At 43.2% G+C, this 21,113-nt stretch overlaps 1 protein-coding gene across 2 annotated transcripts in view; it reads left to right on the top strand.

Moving 5' to 3' along the window:
* The first annotated feature begins 2,780 nt into the window (after positions 1-2,780).
* The window catches only part of LOC121549094 (muscarinic acetylcholine receptor M2-like), an 81,515-nt gene continuing 63,182 nt past the window's right edge, over positions 2,781-21,113 (top strand). Inside the window, exons 1-2 of one of the 2 annotated variants that reach the window (XM_041860931.2) lie at positions 2,781-2,944; positions 6,657-6,762. The gene's annotated coding sequence lies outside the window, so the exon portion shown is untranslated. The remainder of the gene's footprint in view (positions 2,945-6,656; positions 6,763-21,113) is intronic. The other variant, XM_041860939.2, reaches the window with a different exon arrangement.

The following is a 21,113-nucleotide window of genomic DNA, read 5'->3' as shown; positions in this document are numbered from 1 at the left end:
GAGCTTGTGAACGATAACATCTCAGTTATACAAGATCTAATTGTAGAAAGTAATTGTTTTCAGACGTTGCTTAGATCATTGTCTCATAATAAAAAGATCCCATCAGCTTGAATTGGAACAACTATTTTGTTGCATTACAACCTGTAATTTAAATGGATTTTTATTTGGATTTCATGTAATGGACATACACAAAATATTTCAAATTGGTGAAGTGAAATGAAAAAAATAACTTGTTTAATAAAATTCTAAAAAATAAATTACGGAAAAGTGGTGCGTGCAAATGTATTCACCCCCTTTGCTATGAAGTCCCGAAATAAGATCTGGTGCAACTAATTACCTTCAGAAGTCACTTAATTAGTTAAATAAAGTCCAGCTGTGTGCAATCTAAGTGTCACATGATCTGTCACATGATCTCAGTATATATACACCTGTTCTGAAAGGCCCCAGAGTCTGCAACACCACTAAGCAAGGGGCACCACCAAGCAAGCAGCACCATTAAGACCAAGGAGCTCTCCAAACAGGTCAGGGACAAAGTTGTGGAGAAGTACAGAGCAGGGTTGGGTTCTAAAAAAATATCTGAACCTCTTTAAGCCGTACACTCCACAGAGCTGGGCTTTACGGAAGAGTGGTCAGAAAAAAAGCCATTGCTTAAAGAAGAAAATAAGCAAACACGTTTGGTGTTCGCCAAAAGGCATGTGGGAGACTCCCCAAACATATTGAAGAAGGTATTCTGGTCAGATGAGACAAAAATTGAGCTTTTTGGCCATCAAGGAAAACACTATGTCTGGCGCAAACCCAACACCTCTCATCACCCCGAGAACACCATCCCCACAGTGAAGCATGGTGGTGGCAGCATCATACTGTGGGAATGTTTTTCATCGGCAGGGACTGGGAACCTGGTCAGAATTGAAGGAATGATGGATGACGCTAAATACAGGGAAATTCTTGAGGGAAACCTGTTTCAGTCTTTCAGAGAATTGATACTGGAATGGAGGTTCACCTTCCAGTAGGACAATGACCCTAAGCATACTGCTAAAGCAACACTTGAGTGGTTTAAGGGGAAACATTTACATGTCTTGAAATGGCCTAGTCAAAGCCCAGACCTCAATCCAATTGAGAATCTGTGGTATGACTTAAAGATTGCTGTACACCAGCGGAACCCATTAAACTTGAAGGAGCTGGAGCAGTTTTGCCTTGAAGAATGGGCAAAAATCCCAGTGGCTAGATGTGCCAAGCTTATAGAGATTTGCAGCTGTAATTTCTGCAAAAGGTGTCTCTACAAAGTATTGACTTTGGGGGGGTGAATAGTTATGCACGCTCAAGTTTTCAGTTTTTTGTCTTATTTCTTGATGTTTCGCTCTAACACATATTGTTCATCTTCAAAGTTGTAGGCATGTTGTGTAAATCAAATGATACAAACCCCCCAAAAATTCATTTTAACTCCAGGTTGTAAGGCAACAAAATAGGAAAAATGCCAAGGGGGGTGAATACTTTCGCAAGCCACTGTAGGAGATAATAATGTAAAGTCTGTGTCTGTGTGATGGGCTATACATGTAAACAAAGCCTGGCTGCTGCTCAATAGCAGTTAGCAGTCAGGGTTGTTTGTCATGCATCCCAAAAATCTGAGGGGGCACAAAGTACTTGAGGATGGCTGGGAGGTGGTTGGAGAATTTAGCATTTTTCAAACACCTGAAACAGATTTATTTCCTGCAATCTAGAGCCATAATCATGATGCTTAATTCTATGTAAAAAATATGTATATTTGTCTGCATATCTAAGCTTACCTCTTGAGCTGTCTGTATCCTCCTGACTGTTGGTTCTTTTTTTAAAGAAACTAAATATGCTTATCTGCATCTCTGCTAAAATGTGGGTAAAAGATTGAAAGGAATGTGAGTCTTATTCAGTACATTTAGTAATTGCTTGCTTTTCTAAAGTCTACCAACCTTGCCAGAAGGCATGCCAGCAAAGATAGACAGGCTATCTACTCTAACTTGATTGATAGCCTGTAAGCCAACTTCATAAAATTGCTAGGTGGCTAGCAGTATGACAGAGAAACAACAACAAAACAATTAAAATTAAACAGGACAAATCTGAGGGGGCCCCTGTGCTCCCTATGGGCTTGACGCCTCTGTGTGCAGTCAATGCTGCGCGCATTGAGCATGAAGAGGCATTGTTCTGGGGTAGGTTAAGTCGTTTTAACCAGCAGCAAAACAAATGGCATATCACTGAGAGTGCTGTGCAGTTCAGCACGTACGGTCAAATGGCTAAACTCCTTTTAATCCTCCTCTGCAGAGGTGTGTTTTGAAGATGATCAACCGGCAGCTTTACCTTCTTATGGACTTTCTCCCACAGCTTTCTTGCTCAGGCGTCGTGTGTGCTCTCCATGGTGCTGAAAGGCATCCACGCAATCCGCTCAAACAAACAGCCTTGGCTACCCAGACGACATTTCACAAGTAATGCAAATCAATTTTAGGCACATTCAGAGCACAAACAATGCAACCATGATAGGAAATATATAATTTGTGTAGCATACAATATAATTATCACGCAGTTTCCAACTCTGCATACAATCAGTGTTTAACATCACCGTCGGTTTTGTTCGTCAAAAAGTAAGACAGGTATGGAGGGGATTTCACCGGCAACAAATATTCTAAGAAATTATGCACTGTGCACCGCCCCCCTCTAACTCTCTCTCTCTCTCTCTCTCTCTCTCTCTCTCTCTCTCTCTCTCTCTCTCTCTCTCTCTCTCTCTCTCTGTCTCTCGCATACACACTCTCCTCCCTCGCCACTTTCTCCAGCCAAGAAGCTAGCTTTGCCTTCCCAGCTTTACTCTACAAGCATGTCCTCAGACGTGCAGCCGTGTGATGAAGCGGACCAACTAACTACCAGAGAGCTCCGGACGAAGGAAACCCGCGGCACGAGTAGCAGAAAAGTCTGAGAGCAGGTAATTAACTCAACAAAATATGTCGCGCAAAGCTTAATGATGTTTGGTTAGAGAATGGAGAGAATTGCTAAGTTACGCAATATAAAAATTCGTTCAGTCAGTGTACCGGCGCGTAAAACTCCTGTGTAATGTAATCGTGCAATTTTAAAAGTAGCCTATACATTTGGTTGTTTTGATATACATTTACTTGGGATACATGTATAATGTAACAACATCAGTCGTGGCAGGATACTGACAGAACTTTGTGCGCAACAAGCAAGATTTGCCTTGACCTATGGTATATGAGGGTCTTTCTTGGGCATTCACTAACATTATACTGAATCAACCGATGCTATAAAATAGAACATGTCTTATAGATGACATATTTCATATCGGAAGATGTAATAAACGTGTTTATCGGTGACATGGGAGTGGAGATGGTTTGCGCTTTAGCCATAGTCATCTGTACATTGTGCCATCGCATGACGCGGAATGGAATTGTCACATTGCGCAAAGAAATTCAGCTTAGCAAATAAATCCATGATCATAGTGCTATGGAGAGTGCTTTCTATTACCTGCTGTTGTCGTCGATATTGGAATGATTCTCATTTATTTTTTAAAAAGGAAAACATATATATTTCTCATACGATCCATATCTTATTTTCAGTGGATTGTTTCTGCATCCAACATAAATGAAACGATATATACAAGGGTGGTATACAATGTTGCGATAATAATATTTAATTTGTTGTCTTAGTCATTACAATGATAATAAGGGGAATATTACATTTTCCACCATTTGCTTGTCTGTTGACGATCCATCCATGGCACGGTTCCTTTCTCTATGGGAATAGTATTGCGCATCCCCGTGCCAAGCACCTCTCCAGCATAACAGCAAGCATTTCGTGAGAGTTGGCAAGGTGTTTTTCAAAGCAAGTTCAACAGCATCGAATTTTACGCTTGGGCTAGTACAACTTTATTGCGTTAGATGATATTCTATTGTGCGACACGAAGAGGGTAGATCGTTTAAATATGCCATTGAGTTGTATTTTTAATGTGTTTAAATATTTAAAATAATAAAATAGATTAATTGTAGTCATTTTGCAGTGAAGTATGAAGCATCCGGAAGTTGACGCATGATTGGGACTCGATGTCCTTGATTTGGAGACCTTCACACCCCGTGCAAATACGACTCTGTCCATCCAGTCGGGACAGAATGGTATTGCTCTGTCCCCTACCCCACAAAGGAAGAAAGGAAATGGTTTGTCGATTCGTCTTCAGCCTCCATTAATTTATGCACCCCACCATAAAACGATACATTGGCAGCACGCTGCATGAACATAGGTGCTGGAATATTTTAATAGAGGGACTTCAATTCTTTCACCCAATGCACAATGAATTTACTCGTGGTTTTTTTGCAATGGTGGTGAGAGAAAGGGGTCGATTTAGTGACAAACAACAGGGTTTGTTCGACTATGCTGAAGTCGCATGGCTCACTGAATGTGCGCGTAAAAGCGCGCTTGGCACTGCGCGGAACCCCGAAGGATGAGTTTGGAATATGGCTGGTGAATGTTGACACAGATTAGTAGATTGTATGATTGTATAACTGACAGCAGTAACAAGATTGAAATCAGTGAGCGATTCCAGATTTCTCAACAGATCAAATAAGGGGGCTTGCCTCATTCTCTAGGTTGCATGACGTGTTCCGAAAGTGCGTCAAAATCAAGTTTTGAAATGAGCCACTGCTTTTGTGTTTTGAGGTTGCTGGAAGATGGTGCAATTCCTCACAATAACCTCACAGTCCTGTCAAGCCTTTTGAGGTTGGAAAATAAAAATATGCTTTGCATCGATTATCATCCCAATGTGATGTATGTGATCTTCAATCAAACCCTGGTCACACTGCGGGAAAATAAATGTGCCTGGCTATTCATACTGTAAATAGCCCCATAGACTCACATAAGGATAATGATATACATTTATCAGACTGTGTTAAAGACACACTGTCTTGACTGTCCAATCTGTAACCTGTGAAGTATTTTTTGTTGTTGTTGATAGAGTTGATAGATGATTAGAAAAAAATATTATTTATTTTACAGATGAAGAATCTGTGCTTGCATTACTGATTGGTTTCCCAAGTCTAAGTGACATTGGCCATTTAACAGACTAAAGAGGGGGCGAACCCTTTGAAGATGGATGCAAATGTCTTCTTGCTAATGTGTCTGGTGTGTTTGAAAGATTAATTGGTGCACTTGATGCATTTGAGGTCCAGGTGCAGGTTGAAAAACGTGGTCATCATTTATGACATAAAGGCACGGACTCTGCACGCTCTCTTTTACGTGCGTAAGTGCACTGGTAATTATTAGGAACAATGTGACCCTGAATTCACTGTTGAAATTAATGGTTTTTGTGAGAGAAAGACTGGGCAGACTCAACACTAGACCAATTGAATACTGAATAATTGTTGGTTGTGGTTTGGTTCTTGCGCAGTGTATTTGGTACTGGTATAGCTTGGTTGATAGGGTGCATTCAGGTGCTCACAATTAATAGCCTATAACAGAATGGTTATTGGTATTGCCTTTGCGCAATCTCAGCAAAATGACATGCACGAGTAGCCTAGTTGCATTTCCAGAGGGAAATATTCTTGTTTTTTGTGCAGCACTGCCATGTACAGTACAGACCCGGAATACATTTAGTGTATTTCGTTTTTCAATTTGACGTGGTTGCCATCAGCTATGGTGCATATCAGACACACACCATTGCATCAGATTATTTGTATCCTACATTATTATGTGAGCGAGATTTTGAGAGGGTGCGCATTTTCTACCTCGTATTCCCAGTCACAAACATCACATTTCTGAAAAAATACAAAGGCCCTTATATAATTTCTGAAAAGCTTACTCGACTGCTTTTTCCTGATTCCCTCCTCTCCCTTAGGTGGGATGAGTATCAGTAAAATGTTATAATCTTTTACAGTTTAAGATGTATTAGGCTGCATGGTAAAGGGTTCAGGAAGTGCAGTCCTAGCCATTTCTGCGAAAAAGTTGCACAATTCTTTAAACTGTCAGTGAATGCCATACAATGCGTTATCCAGGTTGTTTTAGAAAGGACCCGTTTTTTTGGGCCATTTATGGTAACATTTGCTGGTATTTGCATGTACTGCTTCAGTAAAGATTTACTGAGGTTACACATCGAGGAAACAGTCAGTACAGTCCTGTCAATACATTCCCATCATTATACATTATCGATATCACATTAGAGACTCAACCATTTAAGAGTAAGCATAATTTCCCCATGTGGTTGTGGTTTATGACGATGATTATCGCATACTGTAGTGTATAGGCATATACTAACCCTTAGGGTATAAGATGTATAGGGCTCACACCCTATATTCTATAGACTTGGAGATCTGTATCGATTTGAATTTCTTATGCTGCATATTGGCTGCTGTGCATGACATGCTGGCTTACTAGCCATGTGAGTAAAGAGGAAGAATGGGATTTGAGTTTGTGTGTAGGGATAAGCTATGGATTTATTCATTTTTACCTATAAGGCTGTTTTTTTATCAGTGTTAATGTTTGTTTTCCACTCATTCTCCAACGTATCTACACCAACCATGAGATGTTGAGTTTGTTCAAAGTCATGCCACTAAAGGTGGGACATGTTGACGGGCTATATTGATTTGGCAGAGAGAGTTACCATTCAGTGAGATGCTATTTGTGTGTTTTCTCTATAGGGGCATCCCAAGTTGTTTGACAGTGGAAGTGGCGGTTTACTGTACAGTAGCTCAGGCGGACTTCCTCACCCCTTCATTACATGCAGTGAGCCCATGCCACTAACAGGTATGGTGGACAGTTGTAGTTAAGATGAATGACCTATTGTGATTTTTAAGTTGTTGCTGCTCCAGAACATATTAGGTACTTTTCCTAGATGGATTTAATGTTTTGCATATTAGCTATCTATAGAGTTATGGTCTGCTTAGGAGAGCAGCACATGTCTGCTTGAGATGGGCCACTTGTGAACAGTTCTACAAGTCACACAGGTTCCCTGCCTCACTTGAAAGAGCAGCTGTTTAGGAGCAGAGTAACCTATCGTAGCAGGCGTAAAATAAACACCTGAGTGGGGTCCCAAAATCCAGTTTTCAGGAGGAAAGGAAGCTTGATTGAAGATACTGTATCCCTGAAAACAGGATGTTTCCCCGCTGAGGGTGGGAGCAGAGCAGACGTGATGATTACTCACTTGTTTAATACCATTGCAAAGTTAACACTTAACACATAATGCACTCCTGACTTTGCCTATACATTCCCACCATGCGCACATCATGTATGCTTACTTTTAAATAAACCCAGGCTCTAATGGAAAGTTAGAGAGTCATGCACCAGGGGTGCATTTGATATAGCAGTGAGGAGCAAAGGTGTCTTTTTAAAAGTTTACATTTAGTACGTTATGGCAAATAAAATCCAGCTGATTTGTGCTGTCATAACAGCAGTCATTACACCTGGAGGAGCTGATGGTTTATTTAACTGATGTTGAAGGAGTCATAGCTTATACAGGATGTACCGTAGTAACTCCACAGCACTGAGTGATGCTCCTTCAGATCTTTATCTAGCACTGTGAAGTATGGATGAAATAAAATAGTGTAATTGCATTTCCTACAAAGACTATAGGAGGTCGTTGAACTAAGCGTTACGTCTACCGTTTTTTGCTTCTTCTGTGTGTTGTGTCAGCATATTTCATAAAAAATGCTGAAGAGATGAAGTGACCCTGTAATTGGTTGTAAAATCCAAGCTAGCCGTTTAGTATTTCAGGTCTCTCTAGTCTATACGATGGTGCACCACACTACCTCAGATGAACCCAGTGATGATTGTAGTGTAAAAGCTTGATAGAATACATCAGAAGCCATTACTCTTCAAAATTGGTTCTAGGTAATCTGTTTAGTGTCCCACAGGGGGAGACCTGAATACATTCAATCATGCAGGTTGGCATTTATTGGGATGACTTATGTACTGGAGGAAGCTCTGCAGGGTAGTCACTAGTTGGCACAGCCACAAAGTCATATAATCAGATTTAAAACTTAACCCTAACCCTAACCCTATCCCTAAACCTAACCTTTACTAAACTGTTAACCTTATGCCTAACCCAAACCTGAAATTCAGACCAAAAAGCACGTTTTTGTTTTCATTATTTTTTTTACGTTATATAGCCAATTTTGACTTTGATGCTGGCCCATCTAGTGGAAATCGCTCAGCTTTGCCTCCAGGACAAGATTCATCCCAATAAACGTCAACATGCTTTAATCATGGCCGGAGAAAATTGAAGATCTGTTGATATCATTGTAATGAATCATCCACGCTGTATCTCTCTCTAAGTCCCTTTCCTGGTCTCCTCCCTCTGAAATAGCCAGGCATCTAAAAGGTTGCAGTATCTTTGTGGTGCACAGTGACGCTGTTCCATTCTAATCAAGAGGGTTCACTGCATTACCCTTGGGCTAGCAGCTAGCCTATCAGCTATTGTTGGGACACACCTTAGAGATGGAAGAAAGAGCTTCCCCACTGCTGTCTGTAAACAGTGCCGAATCCTTTGTTGTACCATAACAGAGACCCAAGACTGCTTAGTAATAGTAGTACAAGTAAGTAGTAGTACCATCGATATCACAAGATAATTCTCTGCCTGTGTTCAGTTCTCAGACACAGCTGAGGAAGCCTCAGGTGTTCCTAAGTCCTACCACTCATCCAGTAATGATGCCGGCTGCCATTCCCGGTGCTTAATTGCACTAAGCCTCGGCACCGGATAAATCTGGCACTGTGCTTCTAGCTTCATTATTATTGGCTCCATAAAACATTCAGCATGCCCTGCTCCCGTTGGAACCATGGCGGAGCAGTGACATTGTAATTTTGCAGCCAGATCTAATTCCTCCATGATGTGGGATTGGAAGATTGGAAGACAGAAGACACGAAGAGATGGAGAGATGTTTTTCCCTCCATAGGTAGAGAATGGTACAGCCAGCCTGGCTCATCTGTCTGTTATTGTTACCAACTCTGCCTAGACAGAATTTACTGGACTCTAGAGGGACGTTTTCCACTACAGTGCTACTGCTGCTGCTGCTGACTGTGTGGATGTTTGTGAGGGAGCCTTGTGTCCATTTCTCCTCTTTCGGGTCATGAACACTAACGAGCAATTAGACAGGAAGAGGGACGATGATACGAGCCTGAAAAATGTCTCCCTACAGTCCTGGTGAGTTTGAGCTCTTTCAGACAGTCTGACAGGACTGGGCCTTTAATCATTCACAGCCACTAACAGGACCAGTGAGACTGTCTGAATGGGTTTGTGTGATGTCAGAAAGAAAGATTGCATCTCAAACATTTGACATCTCAAACATTTGACATACACACTCCAGGAAGCACATACAGATACCCACGCACATGCACATGCACATACACTCATGGTCACACAACACACTGGCACACACACACACACAAACACACACACACACACACACACACATACACACTCCTATGCCTGTTCTTTTCTCTTCATTCACCATTCCCTGGATCACCCTCATCATCTCTCTTTCCTGTTTCTCATCTACACTCTTAGAAAAAAGGTGCTATCTAGAACCTAAAACAGTTATTCGGCTGTCCCCATAGGATAACCCTTTGAAGAACCCTTTTTGGTTCCAGGTAGAAACTTTTTGGGTTCCATGTAAAACCTGGAACACAAAAGAGTTCTACCTGGAACCAAAAAGGGTTATCCTATGGGGACAGCCGAAGATCCCTTTTGGAACCCTTTTTTCTAAGAGTGTACCTTACAATTATGACCTCTTTCTCCTGGATACCCGGCTCCCCCCAAAGGCTTACATGTCTACCAAGGTGAAAGGTTCTTTAATGAATTAAGCATTTTGCCTGTCCTAGTGGATCCGTTGTTTTCCCATACTCAGCCATTCACTTTCAAGAACTAAGTGCTTTGAGCCCCTACTTAAAGGACTATCATTTATTTTAAAGGTCATTCTCACACTTTAAATTCAACTGTACTCCTAAAAGGCCTAAACAACTTAATTTCTAATCCTATTATTGTAAACCTCTGTGATTCTATGTCACCTATGCCCTGGTCCTGTCCTCCGACCATTAGGGAACCCTAAATGCCCCCACTCTCGTCAAACTAGAATTCTCTGTTTAGTAGATACAGCCAAAACGTACCATTGAAAGGAATTGGAGCCAAATTACAGCATCAATAAATTTTTCCATTTAGTCCTATTGCGAGTCTCTTGCAACATAAACACTAGAAATGTTTTGATGGAATGTTCAGAACTGCAGAATGTGTCAAGGAAGCATGTCTGTAACTTGCCCATGCAAATTAGAAATTCAATTGTGCTTCTCCCATCCCAGTGTCAGAGGAGAACAAAGTCAATCTGCGAAATTAAACTTAAATTAGAGTAGTGGAGAGACAACTGCTTGACACAAAACCTCAATTTTGTACAGGCCTACACGCTCTCACCAGCTAAACACAGGCCCTTAACTGAAGATAATGACGGAATCATATCAGAGAAAAATGCTCCTGTCCAAGGGAGGAGCAAGACGCTGACTAATTTCAGGAGCAGGAATGGAAAGGGAAGGGATAAGGGGGATACCTAGTCAGCTGTACAACTTAATGCATTCAAATTAAATGTGTGTTCCGCATTTTTTTTTGTCAACTCAGGGATTTGATCCAGCAACCCTTCGGTTGCTGGCCCACGCTCCTACACCAATGGTGGTGTCTCATGTTGAACACGTGTTAAAACTGAGCAATACTAATGCAGGCAATGATCATTTGAAGTTATAGGATTCAGCGGTGCCTCAGTTTAGTCTTGTGCATTTACGAGTGCAGACCTGTTTATACTGTAGGTTCAAGGTATAACTCATCTCACCTTTTGTTTCTTTTTCCACTATGTTGTGCAGTAAAGCCCAGTTATTTTATGTGCTCAGCTGGTTAGATTTACTGCGGCTGTCCATTCTGTCTAACGATACGTAAACGCAAGACAAAGTCCAGATAATGGTTGTAAAAACTGCTGTCTTGTTAGTCCTGGATGGTATTTCGTGGATGATTGTTTTTTTCTTGTTATTTCTCAGAAAGAGCAAAGATGTGTGTCTCGCTGTGCCGGGGGGGCAGCGGAGGGAAACCACTGGAGTATGTAGATATATCCCAAGGAGGAAGAGAGACTGGGACAAAGAGGAAACAGGGTCGTGACATACTTCCACTATCAAAACAAGACCAGGACACTGCAGGCGTATGAGATTTCATAGACATTTCCATAAGCCATAAGCACAACATGACCGAACTATCCAATACCTAGATATCTAACTAACTTTCTCAACCTCAGGCTGTCAGTGAGATAAACTACCAGCCATTTGCCCTATAGACCTGCTGCACACAGATCCATGGCTAGACCTGACATTCATGAAGATACCATTGTGTACAAAACTATTTCCAGGTGGCTGAATTGACATTTGGAATAAATGCCAGGGAGAAAGAGTGTATTTAAGTAATTTGTGTGCATTTTAGGAACTGTGAATGCCTTCCCCCGCTGATTCGATGTGGCATTTATGGTTGAGTTCTGTGGGTTTATGAAAGGATTTATAATTTTTGTTATTATCTTTAGACTCCCCGTTGAGTCAGCTAGCCGTGTCAAAGTGAACGGCCCGTCTGATATGCTGTTACTTGAGTTGACAGAGACAGGGTTGCCGAGGGAGCCCAGAGAATACAGTGTGTCAGTGTAACACAAACACACTCGGGAATGGATTCTCAGTGTGAGGAGTTCCGCACCCCTGCATTCACACCCTCTGATAGACCTCGCCAGAAACCATCCAAGAAAGGAGTCAGTACGCAAAAGAAAAATAACAAGAAGTACAACAAGAGAAAAACTCTCGGCTTGTCAGGCCAGGTGGAACAAAGAAGTGTAGAGAAAAACTCTTGGCTTGTCAGCCAGGTGGAACAAAGAAGTGTAGAGAAAAACTCTTGGCTTGTCAGCCAGGTGGAACAAAGAAGTGTAGAGAAAAAATCTTGGCTTGTCAGCCAGGTGGAACAAAGAAGTGTAGAGAAAAACTCTTGGCTTGTCAGCCAGGTGGAACAAAGAAGTGTAGAGAAAAAATCTTGGCTTGTCAGCCAGGTGGAACAAAGAAGTGTAGAGAAAAACTCTTGGCTTGTCAGCCAGGTGGAACAAAGAAGTGTAGAGAAAAAATCTTGGCTTGTCAGCCAGGTGGAACAAAGAAGTGTAGAGAAAAACGAACAGGCAAGCGAGCGATAAAAAAATTATTCAAGGACAAAATCAAAGCGGCTTCAGCTCAGAGACAAGAGATAATTGGGAGCTGTTAGAATGCAGGAGACAATGGCCGGTAGCCCCTGTATATAGCCTCATTATTGTTATTTTATTGTGTTCTTTAAAAAAAATTATTGTATATTTTTTACTTTAGTTTATTTAGTAAATATTTTCTTAACTCTATTTCCTAAAACTGCATTTTTGGTTAAGGGCTTGTAAGTAAGTATTTCACGGTAAGGTCTACACCTGTTGTATTCGGAGCATGTGACAAATAACATTTGATTTGATTTGGCCAAACTGGCCAAACATACACTACCAGTCAAAAGTTTGGACACACCTACTAATTCAAGGGTTTTTCTTTATTTGTACTATTTTCTACATTTTAGAATAATAGTGAAGACATCAAAACTATGAAATAACACATATGGAATCATGTAGTAACCAAAAAAGTGTTAAACAAATCAAAATATATTTTATATTTGAGATTCTTCAAATAGCCACCCTTTGCCTTGATGACCGCTTTGCACACACTTGGCATTCTCTCAACCAGCTTCATGAGGTAGTCACCTGAAATACATTTCAATTAACAGGTGTGCCTTGTTAAAAGTTAATTTGTAGAATTTGGTTCCTTCTTAATGCGTTTGAGCGAATCAGTTGTAATAATAATAATATGCCATTTAGCAGACGCTTTTATCCAAAGCGACTTACAGTCATGCGTGCATACATTTTTGTGTATGGGTGGTCCCGGGGATCGAACCCACTACCTTGGCGTTACAAGCGCCGTGCTCTACCAGCTGAGCTACAGAGGACCAGTTGTGTTGTGACAAGGTGCGGGGGTATACAGAAGTAACCCTATTTGGTAAAAGACCAAGTCCATATTATGGCAAGAACAACTGAAATAAGCAAAGAGAAACAACAGTCCATCATTACTTTAAGACATGAAGGTCAGTCAATATGGAACATTTCAATAACTTTTCAAGTTTCTTCAAGTGCAGTCGCAAAAACCATCAAGCGCAATGATGAAACTGGATCTCATGAGGACCGCCAAAGGAAAGGAAGACCCAGAGTTACCTCTGCTGCAGAGGATAAGTTCTTTAGAGTTATCAGCCTTAGAAATTGCAGCCCAAATAAATGCTTCACAGAGTTCAAGTAACAGACACATCTCAACATCAACTGTTCAGAGGAGACTGTGTGAATCAGGCTTCCATGGTCGAATTGCTGCAAAGAAACCACTACTAAAAGACACCAATAAGAAGAAGAGACTTGCTTGTGCCAAGAAACATGAGCAATGGACATTAGACCGGTGGAAATCTGTCCTTTGGTCTGGAGTCCAAATTGGAGATTTTTGGTTCCAACCGCCGTCTTTGTGAGATGCGGTGTGGGTGAATGGATGATCTCCGCATGTGTAGTTCCCACCGTAAAGCAAGGAGGAGGAGGTGTTATGGTGTGGGGGTGCTTTGCTGGTGACACTGTCTTTGATTTATTTAGAATTCAAGGCACACTTAACCAGCATGGCTACTACAGCATTCTGCAGCAATACACCATCCCATCTGGTTTAAGCTTAGTGGGACTATCATTTGTTTTTCAACAGGACAATGACCCAACACACCGCCAGGCTGTGTAAGGGCTATTTTACCAAGAAGGACTGTGATAGAGTGCTGCATCAGATGACCTGGCCTCCACAATCCCCCGACCTTAACCCAATTGAGATGGTTTGGGATGAGTCGGACCGCAGAGTGAAGGAAAAGCAGCCAACAAGTGCTCAGCATATGTGGGAACTCCAAGACTATTGGAAAAGCATTCCAGGTGAAGCTGGTTGAGAGAATGCCAAGAGTGTGCAAACTGTCATCAAGGCAAAGCATGGCTATTTGAAGAATCTCAAATATAAAATATATTTTCATTTGTTTAACACTTTTGTGGTTACTACATGATTCCACATGTGTTATTTCATAGTTTTGATGTCTTCACTATTATTCTACAATGTAGAAAATAGTAAAAAATAAAGAAAAACCCTGGAATGAGTAGGTGTGTCCAAACTTTTGACTGGTACTGTATATCGGACCAAATGCCCTGTGATGAGTGTGTCTGTGACGTCTTGGCATACGTACTGAGGTGGCGGTAGGTACTGACAAAATCCAATGTCCTTTTTTTTAAATCATTTTTTGCAGTTCTTAAAAAAAAAAACATTTACTAGTCAATCCCCATCCTTAAATACCCCTGGCTTTCATTAGAGAAAAGCCTGCAGCTCATTTCAACTAGCAAATAGTCCGGGTAGCCATGATTAGCTGTTCAGGAGTCTTATGGCTTGGGGGTTGAAGCTGTTAAGAAGCCTTTTGGACCTAGACGTGGCGCTCCGGTACCGCTTGCTGTGCGGTAGCAAAGACAACAGTCTATGACCAGGGTGGCTGGAGTCTTTGATAATTTTTAGAGCCTTCCTCTGACACCACCTGGTATAGAGGTCCTGGATGGCAGGAAACTTGGCCCCAGTGATGTACTGGGCCGTACGCACTACCCTCTGTAGTGCTATGCGGTCGGAGGCCAAGCAGTTGCCATACCAGGCGGTGATGCAACCAGTCAAGATGCTCTCAATGGTGCAGCTGTATAACTTTTTGAGGATCTGAGGACCCATAACAAATCTTTTCAGTCTCCTGAGGGGGAATAGGCTTTGTCGTGTCCTCTGTCTTGGTGTGTTTGGACCACGATAGTTTGTTGGTGTTGTGGACACCAAGGAACTTGAAGCTCTCAACCTGTTCCACTACAGCCCCGTCGATGAGAATGGGGGCGTCCTCAGTCCTCTTTTTTTTCCTGTAGTCCACAATCCTCTCCTTTGTCTTGATCACGTTGAGGGAGAGGTTGCTATCCTGGCACCACATGGCCAGGTCTCTGACCTCCTCCCTATAGGCTGTCTCATCGTTGTCGGTGAGCAGGCCTACCACTGTTGTGTCGTCTGCAAACTTAATGATGGTGTTGGAGTCGTGCCTGGCCATGCAGTCATGGGTGAACAGGGAGTACAGGGGGGGACTGAGCACGCACCCCTGAGGGGCCCCCGTGTTGAGGATCAGTGTGGCAGATGTGTTGTTACATACCCTTACCACCTGGGGGCGGCCCGTCAGGAAGTCCAGGATCCAGTTGCAGAGGGAGGTGTTTAGTCCCAGGGTCCTTGGCTTTGTGATGAGCTTTGAGGGCACTATGGTGTTGAATGCTGAGCTGTAGTCAATGAATAGCATTCTCACGTAGGTGTTCCTCTTGTCCAGGTGGGAAAGGGCAGTGTGGAGTGCAATAGAGATTGCATCATCTGTGGATCTGTTGGGGCGGTATGGAAATTGGAGTGGGTCTAGGGTTTCTGGGATAATGGTGTTGATGTGAGCCATGACCAGCCTTTCAAAGCACTTCATGGCTACAGATGTGAGTGCTACGGGTCGGTAGTCATTTAGACAGGTTATCTTAGTGTTCTTGGGGACACGGACTATGGTGGTCTGCTTGAAACATGTTGGTATTACAGACTCAGCCAGGGACATGTTGAAAATGTCAGTGAAAACACTTGCCAGTTGGTCAGCGCATGCTCGGAGTACATGTCCTGGTAATCCGTCTGGCCCTGCGGCCTTGTGAATGTTGACCTGCTTAAAAGTCTTACTCACGTCGGCTACGGAGAGCGTGATCACATAGTCATCCGGAACAGCTGATGCTCTCATGCATGCTTCAGTGTTGCTTGCCTCGAAGCGAGCATAGAAGTGATTTAGCTCACCTTGTAGGCTTGTGTCACTGGGCAGCTCGCGGCTGTGCTTCCCTTTGTAGTCTGTAATAGTTTTCAAGCCCTGCCACATCCGACGAGAGTCAGAGCCGGTGTAGTACGATTCAATCTTAGTCCTGTATTGACTCTTTGCCTGTTTGATGGTTCGTCGGAGGGCATAGCGGGATTTCTTATAAGCGTCCGGGTTAGAGACCCACTCCTTGAAAGCGGCAGCTCTACCCTTTAGCTCAGTGCGGATGTTGCCTGTAATCCATGGCTTCTGGTTGGGGTATGTACGTACGGTCACTGTGGGGACGACGTCATCGATGCACTTATTGATGAAGCCAGTGACTGATGTGGTGTACTCCTCAATGCTATCGGAAGAATCCCTGAACATATTCCAGTCTGTGCTAGCAAAACAGTCCTGTAGCTTAGCATCTGCGTCATCTGACCACTTCCTTATTAACCAAGTCACTGGTGCTTCCTGCATTAGTTTATGCTTATATGCAGGAATCAGGAGGATACAGTTATGGTCAGATTTGCCAAATGGAGGGCGAGGGAGAGCTTTGTACACGTCTCTGTGTGTGGCGTAAAGGTGGTCTAGAGTTTTTTTTCCTCTGGTTGCACATTTAACATGCTGGTAGAAATTAGGTAGAATGGATTTAAGTTTCCCAGCATTAAAGTCCCCGGCCACTAGGAGCGCTGCCTCTGGATGAGCGTTTTCCTGTTTACTTATGGCCTTAGACAGCTCATTGAGTGCAATCTTAGTGCCGGCATCAGTTTGTGGTGGTAGATAGACAGCTACGAAAAATATAGATGAAAACTCTCTTGGTAAATAGTGTGGTCTAAAGCTTATCATGAGATACTCTACCTCAGGCGACCAAAACCTCGAGATCTCCTTAGTATTAGATATTATGCACCAGCTGTTGTTTACAAATATACACAGACTGCCACCTCTTGTCTTTCCAGAGTCAGCTGTTCTATCCTGCCGATGTAGCGTATATCCCGCCAGCTGTATGTTATCCATGTTGTCGTTCAGCCACGACTCGGTGAAACATAAGATATTTACAGTTTTTAATGTCCCATTGGAAGGATAACCTTAATCTTAGGTCGTCCAATTTATTTTAAAATGATTGAACATTGGCTAGTAGGATTGATGGAAGAGGCAGTTTACTCACTAGCCGTCGGATCCTTACAAGGCACCTCGACCTAGGTCCACAGGCTGCAATGCTGTCTTTGTAGCAGTTAAACAGCACTACAGGGAAAATAGTCTAACTGCTTTCTTCTGTAAATAAAGAATGTCCTTGGATATATAACAATAGGCTTGTATAAAGACGAATACATGCAGAAAAAAGTTTGATGAGAAATCTGCTCCGCTTTATTCTATCAAGCAAACACTGTGTAGATGTAGTAGGCTAAACGTGCATTCAATGGAATTAAGGTCTTTACTCCACAGACGTTAGTTCTGAGTTGTCTGGTGTTGGCTGAGTGGTGCTGTCAACCCAACTGACTCATTTTGCCTTTAAGGTCACTCAGATCTCATTATTATTTGCATGGTGAGAGAACATTTCTGCGATCCAGTGGTGACTCACCATGGTCTCGCTTACTGACTAAAGTCTGGAGGCGTGTGACAGCTTTCACATTTTTGGGCAGTGGAATGATTAACTGCACTCAAACTCCCTAGCAGCGATAATGTCAGGAGAGAGCATTAAGCCTAGGTGACATGAATGGTGACATTTTCACCTGTGTGAGCAGGATGACAGTGGCTTAAACTTTGAGGATCAAACTCAAACACTTATTGGCTATAATGGAAAGAACTCCAGAGTAGTACCACTACTACTCTGCATCAGCCTTCCTAGTTGATTTATACCTGAGCAATTTGGAATACGTCTCCATAGATCAAAACCAATATGGCCTCTAGTCTCCCAGTGTGTTGACAGTGACTCCCCGGTAGGAGGTATCAACCTGTGAGCAAAATTATGTTAAACAGGCTGGATAGAATCATTATGTCTACCATCACATCAGGCATCACATACCTTGGAATTAATCCAGAGGGAACCGGATTCTTATACCTAGTTAATTGAGAATTGTGGGGTATTCATGGCTCTGGAAAGGGATCCCTAGGGGGCGTCTATCCAATTATCTATTAACTTGTGATTTATTGGTTCAGTTGTTCTCCTTTCCATCCAAACCTGACCTCCTTCATCCTCTGTTTCACTTCACTAGTCTCCCTCTCCTCCATCCTCTCCTCTCCCCCCAGTCACCTCATATTTCCTGTCTGTCTCCATCTCCCTCCCTCCCCTCGTGTGTTCTCTCTAGCTCTGCTTATCGCCTTAGAGCAGTAACTGGCTTTTCCCATCCAGCTGGTTCATAATGGATACCCTGCTCCAGAAAGCTGATGTTAATCTTGACTGGGATCACAGACTCTCCTCCTAGGCACAGAGCAGTGAGAAATGACGCTCTACCTCCATCCGGCCTGGCCCAATAACTTCTCATATATGGATCCAGAGGCCTGAACGGGGGAAAAAGCGTACTGATTGGGTTCAGAGGAAGGGGGAGGGGGAGGGGGGAGGGTGTCTAATGATAGGATGTGTATGGGTGTATACTGATGTCTTAATAAATGAAGGTGGATGATAGCAGGTCATGACATGAAGGATGATGAAGGTGGGTTAGTATGCATTTGGGAGACATCCATGCCTGACAGGACGGTGTGTTAATAAAAAAGAGAAAGTGGGCCTGTTGCTCCCTCAAGTATTGGTTCGTCCGTCTTGCTGTCAACAGCATTGACAGGCAGCCTACTCTGATCCTGCTTTGCCGCGCCAACCTCCCTTAACCTCACAACCCTGTCTGACAGCCCTGGAGATGTGCTCTGTTCTTAGAAAGAGAGGTGTGTGTGTCTCCTGACTATGTGCAGTTAGCCTAATTTACATCAGAGGATTGGTCATGACAGTGACCCTCGCTGACGAACGTAAGCAGACAGAGATCCCCCCGTCTGTTTTCTTCACGTTCTGCCATCAGTCCCTGGCTCAGAGCCTGTAAAGCAGCCATCCATGCTACAGCCTTGGTGACAGCACAGGGAAAATCCCACTTCATCCCTCCACCACAGAGCTACCGTCCCCTCACATTCCCAGGGACGCGTATCCTGCCAGCCTTGCTACGATCTCCACAAACCAGACCAGGCATCCATTTTAGATTGAAAGGGGGTGGGTGCTGGTTCCATCCTGATTGGGTGACGTTCTAGTGTCTGTGTTGTTTGTGGCTGTTGGAAGGCCATGGTGTGCGAGACCCAGATACACATAGCAACTCATTCCCCAGTGCTTAGAGTCAGGAAAGCCCCATCCGTCATGCAAAGATCACCCTTGTCCTGTCTCTTTGAAGTGATGGCTTGGATTTGGTGAGGCAGGACACAGTGCCTCCAGTGTAAATAGGTTCTACTACCATGGTGCGACTCGTTCAAAAACGCATCAACGTTCCATATGTATGTATGAGACCAGGTGTGTAGCCAGGAGCCCTGCCAAGTCAATCCACTTCCAATTAATCTGTGGTTGGGAGTAATCCAGTATGTAAGTGGCTTTTTAATATTTTCTTACGATGTTGTGGTAACCCTTGCTCTCATGTTAACCCACAGGGGAGCAACATTAATCAAAAGAGCACAGAATGGGTTTGATGGATAGGGTTGATGATTTGAATTTCCCCTTAAAAGTTAAGTTTCTATTAATTTAATATATGGTATCAGTGGGACGTCCGTTCCAACGATGCCCAGCCCTCTAAATTGCATGCAGGGCAAAAAAACTGGAGATTTATGGTCATCCTCCACTGGCCTGCATGAATTATTTATTACTCAATGTGTCTCACACAAACCCCAGCAGCTCTTTAATCCACACTGATATTACCCTGCCTGACTGTATATTGGTGGACTGAGAGATGTATAAAAACCTCTCTCTCTCTCTCTCTCTCTCTCTCTCTCTCTCTCTCTCTCTCTCTCTCTCTCTCTCTCTCTCTCTCTCTCTCTCTCTCTCTCTCTCTCTCTCTCTCTCTCTCTCTCTCTCTCTCTCTCTCTCTCTCTCTCTCTCTCTCTCTCTCTCTCTCTCTCTCTCTCTCCCTCCCTCTCTCTCTCCCTCCCTCTCTCTCTCTCTCTCTTTTTGTCTTCAGTTTTTCCTGCAATTTTGGAGAAACTTGGATTACTTTTTATCTCAATGCTTTGCCCAGATTACCAAATGAGGCATTGTGCAGGCGGTGTCTGCCAGAATGATTAGGAACATGGTCTTAGATTGTCCTTTGAATTACCTGTTTGTGTGAGTGCAAGATTGGGAAGGAGAGAGGAGAGAGAGAGTCTCGCAGACTGGGGGGATTAGGAGGGCCTGATTCCCAGAGTAAAGGCTGTCAATTTGTTCACTTTGCGGAGATGTGATTGAGCATGTCTATTGGCTGCTTGGACCACAGCCCCGCATCTCCCCAGTACAGGGATTGATTGAGTCATACCTGCCTAGGGTTCCGTTGGCCCTGCGCCTGTCCACGGGCCTCGTTCCCTCTCTAGGCCCAGTCTGTCAGCCCCTGAAGTTATGACATCATGAGCCCCCTCATAAGGCACCTCCATTGTTTTGAAATGAAGGGACATCAATTTCCCAGGCTCCACTGCCCAGCGGATGATTTGTGAGTGCTATTATCCTCAGAAATCGCTCTGGAAAATGGCTGCGGAATGGAGAGAGTTTGAGAGGGGTGACTTGCTGCATGGAATGGTGTCTAAGCCGCCTGTTTTGTCCAGCTCCAATAGTAGTATTTAATACTTTTGGGGGTGAAAACCCACGTACACATAGGCCTACTCAGATTACAGAGTTCATGATTATGAAGCTACTATTTCAGCCCTGAAAGTGGCATTTGGAGAAAAATATGACTTTGTAGATAGGACTGCCAGCTAAGAGAGTGAGAGATGGAAATAAATAGTGAGATAGAGGCAAAAAATGACCAATCACCTGGATGTCAATGGAGCATTTCCAGATAACTTTCTCTCTTGCCGTTTGTAGAAGCAGTAAGAGCAGACCTGGGTGCCATCGAGCTGACAGCCAAGGTTTTCATGTCGAGGATTGACTAATTCATTATAAAGCCATTTGAGTCCCAGAACGTTCCGTTGTTAGAACCTGAATCTGATAAATAAACTGCTGACTATTCGA

This window comes from Coregonus clupeaformis, chromosome 4 (assembly GCF_020615455.1).
Source record: "Coregonus clupeaformis isolate EN_2021a chromosome 4, ASM2061545v1, whole genome shotgun sequence".
Taxonomy (NCBI): domain Eukaryota; kingdom Metazoa; phylum Chordata; class Actinopteri; order Salmoniformes; family Salmonidae; genus Coregonus; species Coregonus clupeaformis.
The sequence above is the reverse complement of the archived record's forward strand: the minus strand, read 5'-3'. Positions and strand labels throughout refer to the sequence as shown.